Source organism: Tenrec ecaudatus, chromosome 1 (assembly GCF_050624435.1).
Source record: "Tenrec ecaudatus isolate mTenEca1 chromosome 1, mTenEca1.hap1, whole genome shotgun sequence".
NCBI classification, from domain to species: domain Eukaryota; kingdom Metazoa; phylum Chordata; class Mammalia; order Afrosoricida; family Tenrecidae; genus Tenrec; species Tenrec ecaudatus.
This window is the reverse complement of record NC_134530.1, coordinates 30846156-30861135: the sequence shown is the minus strand read 5'-3', so window position 1 is coordinate 30861135 and position 14980 is coordinate 30846156. Positions and strand designations below refer to the sequence as shown.

At 46.6% G+C, this 14980-nt stretch overlaps 1 protein-coding gene and 1 pseudogene across 1 annotated transcript in view; one reads left to right on the top strand and one right to left on the bottom strand.

Annotated features, from left to right (window-relative positions):
- CAMTA1 (calmodulin binding transcription activator 1) overlaps nt 1-14980 on the bottom strand; it is a 1074576-nt gene that overhangs the window by 845502 nt on the left and 214094 nt on the right. The gene's annotated exons all lie outside the window — the stretch shown is intronic.
- Nucleotides 3832-14016, top strand: LOC142428757 (lupus La protein homolog pseudogene; annotated as a pseudogene).

The following is a 14980-nucleotide window of genomic DNA, read 5'->3' as shown; positions in this document are numbered from 1 at the left end:
CTATCTCTGGACTCTGATGAGGAGAGCGGCTGCCAGCAATGCAGACACGTCATATTTTATTCCTAAAATAAAGCACTCAACCAATAGCCAGAGAATGAATTAGTGCGCTGCAGGCTCACATCAGGACCCTTTCCCAGAAAGCTTCAAGACAGGATAAAGAGATGGAAAATAACGGAGCAATAAATAAGCAAACAAACAAACAAACGAGAGGAAATATAGAGGGGAGAAGTAGATGTGTCAACATACGTCTCGTCGGAGACACCGAAGGCGAGAGACAGAAACAAAAAGCCAGCCAATGGAAAACTGAGAACCAAGAATTTCCCAGAACTAAAGAGAGATGTAAAAACCTCAAATGGAAAGGATTCGGAGAGTGCCAAAGAGGATAGATAAGCTAGATAGAGGGACATTATAGGCCCTCGAAATGGACAATAACTCAAGAAGATATAGTGATCATGAAAAGATATGCACCTAGGAGTTTGGCCTCAAAAAATGCCGAGTAAAATACGACAGCATCACGAACAGAAATAGGTAAATCAAGAGATTTGGTCGGAAATTTTAACACGCCCCTCTCAGAGATAGATGGCTCAAGCACACAAAAGGCCAAGAGCAAAGATAAAGAGATTTGTTCAAGTTATATTAAATAAATAGAGGGAGAGACACCCAACAGAGAATACACGTCCTTCCTGAGCATGCGCAGAACATGCACAAAAATTAAACATGCCCTAGGCCACAAAGGAAGTTTCAGCAAATGCCAAAGAATCAACATCATATAAGCCATGTGTAATATGTGTAATCATAAAATTAAAAAATTATTAATGAAAGGATTGCTCACAAATCCAATATGTCTGGAAATTTAAAAACAGCCTATTGATCCTTCTTAAAGGGAAAGTCATAAGGGAAATTTAAAAATACTTAGAGCACATGGCAAAATCACTACATGTCAAAATTTATGAAAAAAAAATTTATGCAGCACAATGAATTCTGCTTCCCATAATGGAATAGCTTATCTTAAACCAATCCTCTAATATATATATATATACACACACACATATATATATACATATATATACACATATATATAAACATGTATAAAATGTAAGGCACCAGAGAGAAACAAAAACAGGTAGAAAATGAGAGAACTGGACACTTAGAAGTTAATTGCACGGGGTGGGTTTCTGAGGCTATTTTAGACAACATTTACCTAAAGCAGAGGCCAGTTCGTGATATGGAAAAACTAATGTCCCATAGAAAGCTGGAGTTCTTTCTGGTTGTAGAATTAAAGGACCTAGTTCAGGACACACTTCACATCAACTGGAAAGTTAAGGAGGATATTCTTAAAAAGGAGAGCACCACAGAATGAAAGTTCCAAATTCTATGTGTTAACTTTGCCCCAAACTCTAGCCAATTCTTTACTTGTGTATGCACAGATAGATGCTAGGTAGCCCAGCTAAGCCTGTAACATGTGAACAGAGATTTCCACTGCTCCCCAACACGACAGAGCTCGTTCTGCGTCAGAATTCAGCCAAGTGAAGTGTTAGCTACAACAAAAACTCAGTGTTATCCAGAAAATATATCATGAAATTTGGAGTCTCTACAACTTATCACTCACAAGCCCAGGTTTTGAAAAGTTCATGCGAAAATTCCTGCCTCTTTCAAGACATGTTTCCATGAACTTTCTGAAACACCTCTCTCCCCCATACAATACCAAATTACAAGCTATATCGAGAGGAGAATGTGATCCACACTCAAGAGAAATGGCCTTCTGTGGTGAGTAACTCTTTAAACACAGGTGTTTAAAGATATTTGTATACTCATGCTCAAGGGTGTGAAAGTAGATAAAAGTTGGAATGCATGAACTGATAGGTCACACCAACATAGAGGTAGGAACTATCTTTTTAAAAAAGAATCGACTGAAACCCCATAATTTTTGTTTGTTTGTTTGGGTCTGTGTTTTTTATCATTTTATGGGGGGCTCATACAACTCTTATCATAATCCATACATACACCAATTGTGTAAAGCACATTTGTACATTCATTGCCCTCATCATTCTCAAAACATTTGCTCTCCACTTAAGCTCATGGCATCAGCTCCTCATTTTTTCTCCTTCCCTCCCCGCTCCCCCCTTCCTCATGAACCCTTGATAATTTATAAATTATTATTTTGTCATATCTTATACCTACTTTTCTGTTGTCCACCCCCCAGGGAGGAGGTTATATGTAGATCCCTGTAATCGACTTCCCCTTTCCACCCCACCCTCTCTGAACCCTCCTGGTATCACCACTCTCACCACTGGTCCTGAAGGGATCATCCATTCTGGATTCCCTGTGATTCCAGTTCCTATCTGTACCAATGTACATCCTCTAGTCCAGCCAGATTTGTAAGGTAGAATTGGGATCATGATAGTGGGGGTGGGGGGAATCATTTAGGAACTAGAGGAAAGTTATATGGTTCATCATTGCTATACTGCACCCTGACTGGCTTGTCTCCTCCCCATGACCCTTCTGTAAGGGTATGTCCAGTTGCCTGTAGATGGGCTTTGGGTCCCCACTCCGCTCACCTCCTCATTCATAATGATATGATTTTTTGTTCTTTGATGCCTGGTACCTGATCCCTTCGACACCTCATGATCACACAGGCTGGTGTGCTTCTTCCATGTGGGCTTTGTTGCTTCTGAGCTAGGTAGCCACTTGTTTACCTTCAAGCCTTTAAGACCCCAGACACTATATCTTTTGATAGCCAGGCATCATCAGCTTTCTTCACTGTATTGCTTATGCACACATTTGTCTTCAGCAATCATATCAGGGAGGTGAGCACACAATGATATGATTTTTTGAAAACCCCAAAATTAAAAGATAAAATTGCGTCATTGGATGGGCTTCCCAGCAGATTTGAGATGATAGAAGAAAGAGTTCACACACTTAGAGAGGGAACCATTTCTTGAGATTTATTTCAGTGGAACCCAGTTTTGCTTCCCAATGGGTGTTTGGTGATGTTTAGAAACATTTGGGGATGTCTTAAGGGGGGAGCTGGGCAATCAGCATGTAGTAGTAGAGAAGAGATGTTGCTAAATAGCCTACAAAGCACAAGAAACTCTTCCCACACATAATTAATTATCTGACCTAAAATGTCAATAATGCTGAGGTTGATAAATCCTGGCCTGTATGAAAAAAAACACAGGAAAAGAAAGTTTTAAAAATATAAACAAGCCTCAGTGGTTTGGAGGAAAATAAGATAAGGTCAAATATATGTTGAATTGGAATCCCAGATGAAGAAAATGAAAAGAGGACAGAAAAAAATATTTGAAGAAATAATAGCCCCAAATTCCCAAAATTAACTGCATGGCATAAATTTTCAGATTCAAGAAGCTGATCAAACCCCAAATAGGATACAATAAAAAACAAACAATAAATATACCTTGGCATTTATCCAAAAGAAATAAAACCACGTTCCCCACCCCCTCAAAAAAAGCCTTGTATAAACATAATCACAGTAGCTTTATTCATAATAGTCAAACCCTGGAAACACACCAGATGCCCATGAATAAATGGACCAACTGCAGTACATTCTTATAATTCAAAGGGAGAGGCGGGGAACTACTGATCAATTCAATAACATAGATGAGTCTCCAGAACAAGGCAACTGAGAGATTGGGTTCCTGCAAGAGGAGCAGGAAGCCGGGTGGCTGAGGGCCTGATGATCCCATTGTTGGTTTGGGACAGGACTCTGGCAGGGTCTTGTGTAGACGCTGCCCGCACTCACACTGGGGCCTTCTGGCTTCAGATCTTCTCCGCTTTTCAAGCACTGAAGGCGGACGTTTTGACCCCTGTGAAATGTTTCGAATAGCCTTAATCGCCAAAAATGGTGACAGTGAAAAAATGGCTGAGTGAAGGCTAAAATCTGCCCACCAAGTTGAGTATTATTTTGGTGACTTTAATGTGCCTTGGGGCGAATTTTTTAAGGAACAGATCAGCTAGATGAAGGCTGGGTACCACTGGAGAAAATGATAAAATTCAACAGGCTAAACCGTCTGACAACAGACTTTAACGTCATGCTGGGATCAGTGAGAAAACATGGAAATAAGTAAAGCTAAAACAAAATTCAGAAGATCTCCAAGCAAACCCCTCCCTGAAGTGCCAGATGCGTATAAAAACGATGTAAAAATCAGATGTTTATATTAAAGGCTTCCCAGCTGCTGCCACCCTGGATGACATAAAAGAATGGTTAGAAGGCAAAGATGAAATATTGACTATTCGGATGAGAAGAAGATGGCACCACGCATTTAAGGGATCAATAATTGTCGTGTTTGAGAGAAATGGATGTGTTAAGAAGTTCATAGAGACCCCTGGCCAGAAAAATAAAGATGCTGATACTTTACAAGCTTGAGTACTTTGCACACACAAAAAAATTAAGAAAGAAAACAAAATGAAGTGGAAGCTAAATTATGAGCTTAACGACAGCAAGAAGAAAAACAGATGTTTGCAGAGGATGCTGAAATGAAATCTCTGGAAGAAAAGATGGGCTGCTTGCTGAAGTTTGGGGGTGACCTAGATGATCGAACTGGAGGGAAGATTTGCATATCCTTTTTGCAAGTCGTGGAGAAATCGAATGGGTAGACTTTGTCAGAGGAGCACAAGAGGGAGGAAATCTATGTGAAGAAAACCCTCAAGAAGTGCTGGATAAAGCCAACGATGCAAGTACCAATAGCCTACAGTTAAGAAGGAGAGAAGTGATGTGGGAGGTACTAGAAGGAGGTGGGAACACAGCACTGAGAAAAATCATGGAAGCCCAACAAGATCCCTGAACAAATGGAAGTCAACAAATCACAAATGGAAGGGGAAAGGAAAGGGAAAGACAGTTGCCCAGGCTGGATCAGAGAGAGGAAAAGTTCAGCTTCGGGGTAAAAAAATGAAATTTGAGCGTAAGGATGGACGTGATGGAAATGGTGGTGCAGCAGACCAGTGGAGAGAGCATGAGAAGAAGCGGACAAGAAGAGCCTGCATCCACACAAGCGAAAGCAGACGATGGTCCAGGGACCAGTCGCTTAATAAACCGCTTTAACATCCGTCTCATTCACATTTACTCTGCTTTTCTCCCAGGGGATTTTTAAAAAGAAAATCAAATTAGGTCCACTTCCATGTCCACTTGTAAGAAAGGAAAATACGTTTTGCTGTTTTCCTTTTGTTATCCGATGAGGATTTCTTTAAATGTAGAGCGCTGTGTGAACAGATGATTCAAGAGGAAGGTTCTTCCACTAAATTATCTTTTTAATATGAGGATATAGTAGTATCAAATTTAATGAAATGTATGCTATATTAAAAAAGCAACAACAACAAAAAACACGTCAATTGAAAGAAGCTTTATGTAAGAGGCCCCAAATAATCTGTGGTTAAAAAAATTAGAGTCGTGTTTATTGGTGGGGAGGATGTGAGTACTGACTGAGAAGAGACCTAAGAAAACATTCCGGGTGATGGAAATGTTCCACATCTTAATAGGAGCTGGTTGACCATCAAAGGAGTTAGTCGCACAGATTTATATGGGTGTACATGTGTCAAGACTCATTAAATGTCAAAGGGCAAGGACGAGGGGGGGGTGGGAGCAGGAGTCCCAGGGGGGGATGGGCTCAGTGATGGTACGCGGAGGGAGTGCAATAGATAAAAGTTGAACCAGCATGGGTATGAGCTGCTGCAGGCATAACAATGATCTGCTCTGTAAACCTTCATCTAGTTCACAATAAAAAGTGTTAAAAATAAATGTATTAAATGGCACTTAGGATTGTACATTTACAGTATGCTGTATATAAATTTTATAAGTAACAGTTAATAATCATATGCATGTGAAATATGTAGACATGACCTATACTGTTCACCATATGTCAGAATTGGCTGGATACCAATGAATTTGGCTTCAAAGAATTCCTGGACGACCGAGATCCAGAAGAAGGGGAGCCTTCCGTGGAGTCGTCAGCCTCCAAAGGAAGCAAACCGCACCCCAGGAGTCTTCTTTCCCATTGCGTCAAGGCGGTGACATAATGCAGGGGGCTGCATTCCACACAGAGCTGATTACATCATGTTACATCCCGTTGTGAGGGATTACTGCCAAACTACTGAGAAGCCTGTCCCAGCCAAGTTAGTACAAAATTCATCACAGTTCCCTAAGTTCACAAGCCTGCTTCTTTCTTGCCCTCTCTGTCCTACACCTTCTCATTTTATTTCCTTCAGATTCCTAACTAACTAGTCATTTTCAACCAGCAGCTTTGCATCTGTGTCCTCCTGTCACATTGCCTGATTCGCCCAGAAGCCATCAGTGGACGGCTGACTTTGTTCATTCAACTCTGCATCCACTAGCCTGAGAGCCTTCCTACTTCATCTGCCTGCTTCGTGGTCCATCAGGAAACTGTATGCGTCAGGAGAAACCTCAAGCTTACCATCTGGCCCATTGACTTGAACTAGACTGGACTCACCCCCTTTGTGGTAGTCTGGGTAAACTAGAAAAAAAATTCATAGACACTCATGTGTATAAGAAAGAACTTTATAGACAAGAGCAATTGAATAGCGAGAAAACATCCCAGCCCAGTCTAGATCAAGTCCATAAGTCCAATATTAGCCCATAGGTCCAATACCAATCTTAAATTCCTCTTCAGACTCACACAACACATGGAATGATGCTGAATGCAGGAAGATCACAGGCCAGTGGGTGGAAAGTCATGTGGATCCAGTGGCAGTGGAAGCATCTCAGTAATGGCAGGGGTCTTCATGTGGCTCCTCCAGCTCCAGGGCGCTAGTGTAGCTCCATGTGTCTTCTCAAAAGGAATGTCTCACAGGAAGTGTGTATGTGTGTCCTGCCTTCAGTGAGCTATTTATCTCCATAGCGCCTCCAAATGAAGTCATCAAGCTGAGACCTGATTGACAGGCTAGACTCCACCCCTTCGCTCTAAAGCCTCAAAATGACAGCAGATTATATAACTACCACGCCCTTCTACAACTTCGTGAACCATGACTTGATATAAATCTCCATCTAAACACACACACACGTGTATCCATGAAAATGGAATTAAAAGAGAGTGGGATTTTCCCACAATTTTTGGAAGTCCCCTCATGCTATTACCTTCAATTCACGATGTAATGCATCAGAACCTAAGATGGATTGACTATATGGACGGATATGTGATGAAGCACTGTAAAATGTTAGGGTTGGAGATATAAGCATGCTGACTGTACAATTCTTCCAACCTTTCTTTATGTTTGAAATTTTTCATAATATAATCTTGAAGGGGAGAAAAAATGAGAGATACCTCTAAAGCAATATTTATAGAAAAATGTATAGTTTGAATGCGGTTCAAAAAAAAGCCAAAAGATTGTCAAATAAACGAACTAAGCATTTGTGCTAAAACAGTGGTTCTCAACCTTCCTAATGCCGCAACCCTTTCATACAGTTCCTCATGTTGTGGTGACCCCCCAACCACAAAATTCTTTTCGTTGCTCCTTCATAATTGTCATTTTGCTACTCTTATGAATCGGGGACCCCTGTGAAAGGGTCATTTAGTCCTAATGGGGTCGCGACCCACAGGTTGAGAACCCCTGTGCTAAAGGCTGCTGGTGGTTTACAAATAGCTATTCTCCACGTCTTCCTAAAGAACGCACCCCAATTTCACCTTGGGGACCAAGGTACCAAGTAAAAGATTGTTTCTCAAACTCCGTGGCAAATAGAGTTAGACAATGAGACGTAAACAGGAGTTGACAGAACTTCCAGAAAGTTCTTTCAGAGGGAAACAGAGGCTGAAGGGGTGCCTCTTCCACTCCCGGTTTGCCTGGAGTCCAGCCATCAGGCTGCCCTCTAAGCGGACACTCTCTTTCTCTCCGATCCAGCTATATTTCCCTACATCCTTCATGCTCTGGGCTGATCTACCAAGCTCTAGGGTCAGAAAATCACTGAAAAATAAACTTTAGGATTTTTGTAAGGGAAAAAAATTTTTTAAAGCTCCAGCTGAAAGACTTGGTGCAACCTCTCTATTAGTGGCTAGCAAACAAACAATGTGACCTTCCTGGGTCAAAAGAAGATTCCTCTCCTCTCAAGCTCTGTCACCGAGAACATCAGCATGCAGATTCAGCCCTTGGCCAGTGACCTGGGGAAAGCATGGCGTTTTTGAAAGCAGGGGAGCATCCACCCAAATGAAGAGGTTTACTGCCTCGCTTATGAGCAATAACAGAGCAGATACCTTGAACCACCGGTTCTCATAAATCTTGTTTGGGAAAAAACCTTTCAATTCCCAGTGGAAATATGCAAAACAGCCTCCACACTGTAAATCTTCCTTTTCCGTTCTAAGGAGATAAGTTGGACCTATTAACCTTCCATGTTATTTTCAACTTCATTATTTGAGCTGACACGACCAGAGAGCAGAGACGGCTCTTTCTGGCAGAGTGCATGTAAATCGCTTTCTCAAAGGAAATTACTTCTCCGGCCTGAATGTTATTAATCTAAATTCTCCGTTAGTCAAATTGTTGCCCATAATAAATATGGAACAGGTTGTGATACTTATCAACGGTGGCACCCTCTGTGGAAGCCATGTCCATTCCGAGCCCCCTTCCATGAAGGGGCTCCTGCTGAGAGAGGCCAGTCCCAGAAGGCGTCCTCTGCATCGGCCCTTGTTGAAGGGAGGCAAGAGATGCCCTGGCTATGCCCTGGGATAAAGACGGGCATGCCTCTCTGGTCTGCCCAAGGCACCGCCCCTCAGCCTCTTCCTGCTCTGACCTTCACAAGGAGGACAAGTCTCCTGGCTAGTGAGACACTTGGAATGGCCTCCCTTATTGGGACAACATCTTTCAAGCCCAGGGGGACAGTGGAGTCACTTGCCTAGGCTTAGTCCAGTTTAGACTAATGCTCTGTTGTGACCCCTCAGTTTTACATTGGCTACTTTCCAGAAGGCTAATTTCTTTTCTCCTTAAGTAGCCTACTCGTCAGCAAGCGGCGCTGCACTCGATGGACCACGGAGGGGCCTGCTGATCCTGGAGATACCAGCGGCATCGGTTCCAGTATCTGAGAGATGGGGAAGCCTCGATCTGACAACAAATGGTGGTAGTGAACGCTTATTAGCCTGGGAGGAAAGATGGAACCGTAGAAGCACACGTGGTATGACTTCCTCTTGTTTGCTTTGGCCATGCCAGGGGGAAGACCAGTCATTCGAGAAAGGCAAGTTCAATAGAGAGCCCTGGAGAAGCAGGGCCGCCCTGCATGGAAGGACTGATCAACACAATACTGCACCAATGGGCTCAAACCAACCGGCAACTGTGAGGCCGGCACGCGACCGGGCATGCTTCATTCTGTGGTGCAGGGCACCAGCAGGAGTCTGAGAGGACTCCACGGAGCCGAACAGCAGCCAACAAGACTCGGTGAGCTCAGGGCTCCAAGCCCCAGGCCACTCTGACCCTTCCAGCAGCTGCCCGCAGGCCGGCACTGAAGGGATGGCTGAAAGTCTTCATGGTGGCAGCTAAGTCGCATTGTGCTTTACAAACCAGGGTGTCCTCAGAACCAGGGGAGGGGCAGAGTGGGATGGAGTTGGCTAAGTTGCATGGGACTCAACCCCACCCTTTGGACAGGGCCCAAAGAATTCTTCCCATTAAGAAGCTCATTTCCAAATGGCAACCTTAAGGATGGGGAAAACTGGCTGCCATGAAGCAGAGGTGTGGTGGGGGTTAGGGGGCTGGGGGGGTGGGGAAGGGGGGAGTATGCAAAAGCATGGTTCTGTTTCTACTGGGGTTTTTTCCAGGGTAATTACAAGAAGTTTAGAATCCATCCGGGGACTTGTAGTTCATTAAATGAATTTCCATCTGTGTCTCCACCACCCAAGAAGTATCACTTTGTACAATACTCGGGTTTTTATTGTGTATAAGTCAGATTGCTAATTTGCAGCCTGCCGCACAGAAAGGACCATTTCCATCGCGCCTGATTACGTGAAATGAAACTGGGTTTTCATTAGGGTTGCCTCCTGTGATCCTTAGCACTTGATGGGGTGCCAGCATGCAGCATGGGCTGTGAGGTAGAGGGAAGCCGACTGCAGCCCCCAGCAGGGTCTTCCAGTACACCCCGAACCCCACCTCACATGGGGCCCTCTCAGAGCCTCTGCCCAGTGGGTGGAGGGAGGGGAAGGTGACTGGGGCCTCTTCCAGGCCCTCAGAGCATGTGTGCACCCCGCAACTCCCACCCCTGACAGTTTCGCCAGCAGAAACCAGACAGGAAAAGAAACCCTGGGCAGACTGACTTCTGGATGCCAAGCGTGCCTTGGGTGTAGTGATTGCATTGAAGGGATAATGTTCCAGGGAGGTGGGTGGGGATGCTCTAGGACAGGGCCTGGTGATGGTGCCATCTCTTGCTGCCTTGAGGCTCGCCCAGGGACTGAGAGTGGGTACCATGGGGCACAGGTTGGGCATGGAGGAAGGAAGAAAAGGGGGACAGTGAGGAAGGAGAAGCTGGGCTCCTGGGGACCAAGAACAAAGCAACCCTTCTCCCACCCACCTCGCGGGGTTGAGCTGTGCCTCCACACGGTGCAATCCAGTGCGCCAGTGGTCAGCCCTGGAATCCCGACCCCTCGGCCTGCGATGGGATCCTATTCGGCAGTGCTTCTCCTCCCTCCTCACGCCGCGACCCTTTCATACGGTTCCTCATGTTGCGGTGACCCCTCCCCCCCAACCATAACATTATTTTTGTTGCTACTGCCTCACTGTCATTTTGCTCCTGGTATGAATCGGGTGACCCCTGTGAATAAGTCGCTCAACACCCCCCCAAGGGGTCGCGACCCACAGGTTGAGAACCACTGCATTGGGGACCGGATCCTTTGTTACATCAGAGAGGCCATGTCCATGTAGGGTGGGTCCTAAACCTACTTCCTTCTGGGTAATATAACAAGCAGCCTAGACAGAGCAAAGCAAGTACCCAATGTGAGAGAGAGATGCCACGTGGCAGTCCCCCCACGACCAAGAACTACTGCCCAGGGTGCTGGACGAGCTGTGACAAGGGTGTCCCCTGGAGCTGGCAGAAAGCGAGCACCTTCCCCTAGAGCCGGCGCCCGACTTCTAGCCTCACAAACTGTGAGCAAATAAATGTCTATTCATTGAAGCCACCCACTTGGGGCCCTTCTGTGAGAGCAGCACCAGCTGACTGAAACAGACAGCGCTGAGCAGCCAAGGAGAGAAAGGCGTTCACAAATACAAGCCCATTTGCCCACAGCCCAGGGGCTCGTTCTGGTCACACCTAGTGGCCCCCAGCTAATGCACCTGAAGGCCGGGTCACCTGCCTGAATGGATTCAGGGATCTCAACCTGGCCTATACGTTAGAGACATCGGGGAGATTTGAAATGTCAGCTGTCCCGTCTTCAGCCAAGACCATTTAAAACACAGTCTCCGAGGGTGGGTCCTGGCCCTGGTGGTTATGACGGCAGAGAAGGCCGAGACAAGAGACACTGGGTCAGCTCCTCTTGGAAAAGTTTGCCAAACACTCAAGTCCAAAGGCACGCAAGTTAGGCATTCACTGGAGTAAGCCAAGGCTGCCAGCATATCCCATGTCATCGGAAGCTAGTTTATAAAGTATAAACTCTCAGCCACCAAGGGTTCTGTCCCCAAGAAGTAGCCATGACTATGGGATCAGAAATTGGTCAGGAAGCCTTACCCCGCTGCTCCAAAGGCCGCACTGTCGTTGTAGGGGCGTGGGGTCGATTGCCACCCCGAGCGAGGCGACGCACGACAACGAATGAAACAACGCCTGTCTCCCCATTGTTGCTGTGTTTGAGCCCATCTTTGCAGCCACCACGTCCATCCATCTTTGTCACTGCCTCGCCACTTCACCAAGCATGGTATCCTTCTCCAGGGACCGGTCTCTCGGCAACAGATTTCAAATCCCTGAGGCGCAGTCTCACCATCCTTGCTTCCAAGGAGCATTCTGGTGGTACATTTGCCAAGACAGATGGGTTTGTTCTTCCGAAAGTCTGTGGTGCTTTAAGGCTTCTTCACCAGCACCATCATTCCAATGTCTCGATTCTTCTTCGGTCTTCCTTAGTCGATTTCCAACGTTGCCATCCGTATGAAATGATTGGAAATACTCTGGTTTGAGTCAGGCTTACCTTAGTCCTCAAAGTAACCTCCTTGCTTTCCAGCACCGACAGATTGACCCAATGCAATGGGTCATTTGGTCACTTAACTGCTGCTTCCATGAGCATCGATTGCAGATCCCAGCAAGACGAAATCCTTGAGGACCACAGGCTGTGGGGGGGTCTTTTACTGAGTTCAAGTCCATGTATGGGTTCATCCTTCCCCCTTGGTGCCACTTAGAGACACCGGGAGCCACCTTGCCAGATTCTCCCACTTGCAGATTCGTTCAGGAAGCCTTCCTGGATGGATGTAGCCAGTAAGTAGCATTTCTCCGAACGGCCCAGCCTTCTTTCACAGTCTGAAGGCATCCGCTGATGATGGTTAACAGATGGCCATGAGAACACTGCTCTGCCGCCACCTTCCCTCCCTCCTTAGATCACCAATCCCTGATCCTTAGATTGCTAATCCTGAGATCACCAATCCCTGATCCAGACTACAGGGCCACTTCCCTCTCTGGGACTCACCTCGCCCAATGAGTTCTCCCAACTCGTCTCTCTGTCCCATGTGGGTCTGTCCTCCCTGCCTCCCCTGGGGACAGAGTAGTCCTGATCTTGCTGTCTCCCGCCCAGCCCCTGAGAATAAAGAGTCCAAACTGCTCCCAGTAGCCACTCAAGCCCCCGAGCGAGGCGTCTAGGGGAGACAAAGCAGCCTGCGGACTCCCCTGTGGGTGCTGAAAAGCACATCCAGGTATGTCCTGGCTCCTTCCTCCACGTCCTCTCCCCTGGGACCTCCACCTGCAGGGCCCAACAGGGAATTGCAGGGAAAGGTTGTGGGGAACAGGCCAGGGTGAACCGACAGTCTGAAAGGGAAAAGTGTGTGTCTCCGGAATGTTCTTTGGTCCCTGAAGGAAGCAGGTAGGGCCGGGAAGGGTTAATCCCCCAGCAGCGGCGAGGTTAGGAGAAGATGCCGCTCCTGCCAGTGCACAGAGGTGCAGGGAGCCGTGGAGCGTAATAAATCTGCGAGGGCAGGAGGCCTCTCTCCTCATTTGTTAGCCAGCGATGTGTGAAAATGTTAATGAAGGGAGTTATAATCGAGGAGAATTCCACTATTAAAATTGCGTTCACGTCTGAAGGCTTCTGCTTCGGAGAGGTCCACTGTACATCACTCCTTCCCCTCGCTGCTAATAATAGACGTAATTGCTTCACTCTGTCTAGCCACCTTCACCCTGGCAATTCTCAGATTTGCTACAACTGTTAGTGTAGGAATTATTTTCATGCTATTAACTTTGAGTTTTATTATATGTATTCTTGAAAGAAAATAAATGCTAAGAGATTGTAAGTGTATAGCGGGTCCCCGATGAAAGCATTTTTTTAAATATACCATAATGACCAGAAGCACTGAAGGAGGGTGATATAACGGTGCCTTCTCTGATTGAAACGGAAATGAGATTCTGCATTGTAAAGTGCATAAAGGGGGCTCCTTGGCTTCCACAGAGATCTCGATGCTGAACGTGGGTGCACAGTGCCTGTTACAAAGCCAGATTGGGAGGAGGGCGCAGAGCAGGGATGCTGGGCGGGGGCGGGGGGGGCGCGGAGGGGTGAGCGAGGAGGCTGGCTGCATCCAATTCACAGCAGGGACTTGATGGGCCAGGGCAAACCCTCAGAACCAGGCCAAGGTGTCACGGCAGCAAAGCCACAACACTCTCGCCAGAGCCAGCAAGCCTGGCCCAGCAAAGTGAGAGAAGCCATCTCCCAGCTCTGCCAGCCGGCCCCGCTGTTCCTGGTGCTGACAGCTCCAAACAGGCAGGTGCCCCAGCTTCCAGATGAGGACGGCGTGATCATCAGTGCAGGCTTCCAGGCCTGGGACTCCCAGGCCCGGCGCCAGGCACTCACCAAATGGATGCAAGACCTGGAGCCAAAACAGGAAGTAAACTCATAGGGCTGTCAACATGAAGCCACCGGTCCCTGCTACAGAAAGTGGCTCATCACATCTCACAGCAGGTGCCCCGGCAGGCCCGATGCGTGGTCCTGCCTCCCAGCAAAGATGGCGCCAGGCTCTTTTCCCCAGGAATTTAGGATTGGATTTGAAGACCTGCCAGTAGTCTCAGTGTGGCTGGGCCTGTCACACATCAGGTCTATGGGTCTATGGGTACCCCACCCTATATGGACTGAAGAGCGGGAACAGGCCTGCCTGCCCAGTGGAAGTGGTGCAGATGTACAGAGGGGCAAGGGATGAGGAAGAACCTGGATGGTCTTTCAGATCCTGCTCCAGGGCTTACCTGTGAGAATCCCTACACCCATACAATATTTCCTTCTCATCTCTTACACTAGCTTGAGGTCTTCCCATAATTTAAGAGCAAAAAAATATAGTTGGCTCATGTAGGATGGGCCTGGAGTGATTTTGAGATATCTAGCTTCGTTTTCATAGAGTCCTCCAGAAATATTTGTTATTACCATTTACTTCTCCATTCCTCCACCGCTCCCCCCACATAATTATACCCCTCCGCCCTCCATCCAGCCATCTATCCATCCACCCACCCACCATCAATCCACCATCCGATATCAAACCACTCTTCTACCCATCTCACCCGCCATCTCTCTCTCCTTCCCTCCATGCATCCATCCACTCATTCATCCATCCCTCTACCATCTGTCCATCCATCTCTTCTTCCATCATTAACACCTCTCCAATCACCCCACCATCCATGCACTCTTTTCTCCATTCATCCATCCATTTATCCACCATCATCAGTCCATCTATCCATCCACCCCTCTGCCCATCCCATCTTCCATGCATCTCTCCCTCCTTCCTTCGATGCATTCATCCACTCATCTATCTAGCCACCTATCCAAGGTTGTCAATGTTGGGTACCTTTGAGTCAGTTCTACCTCATAGTGACCCT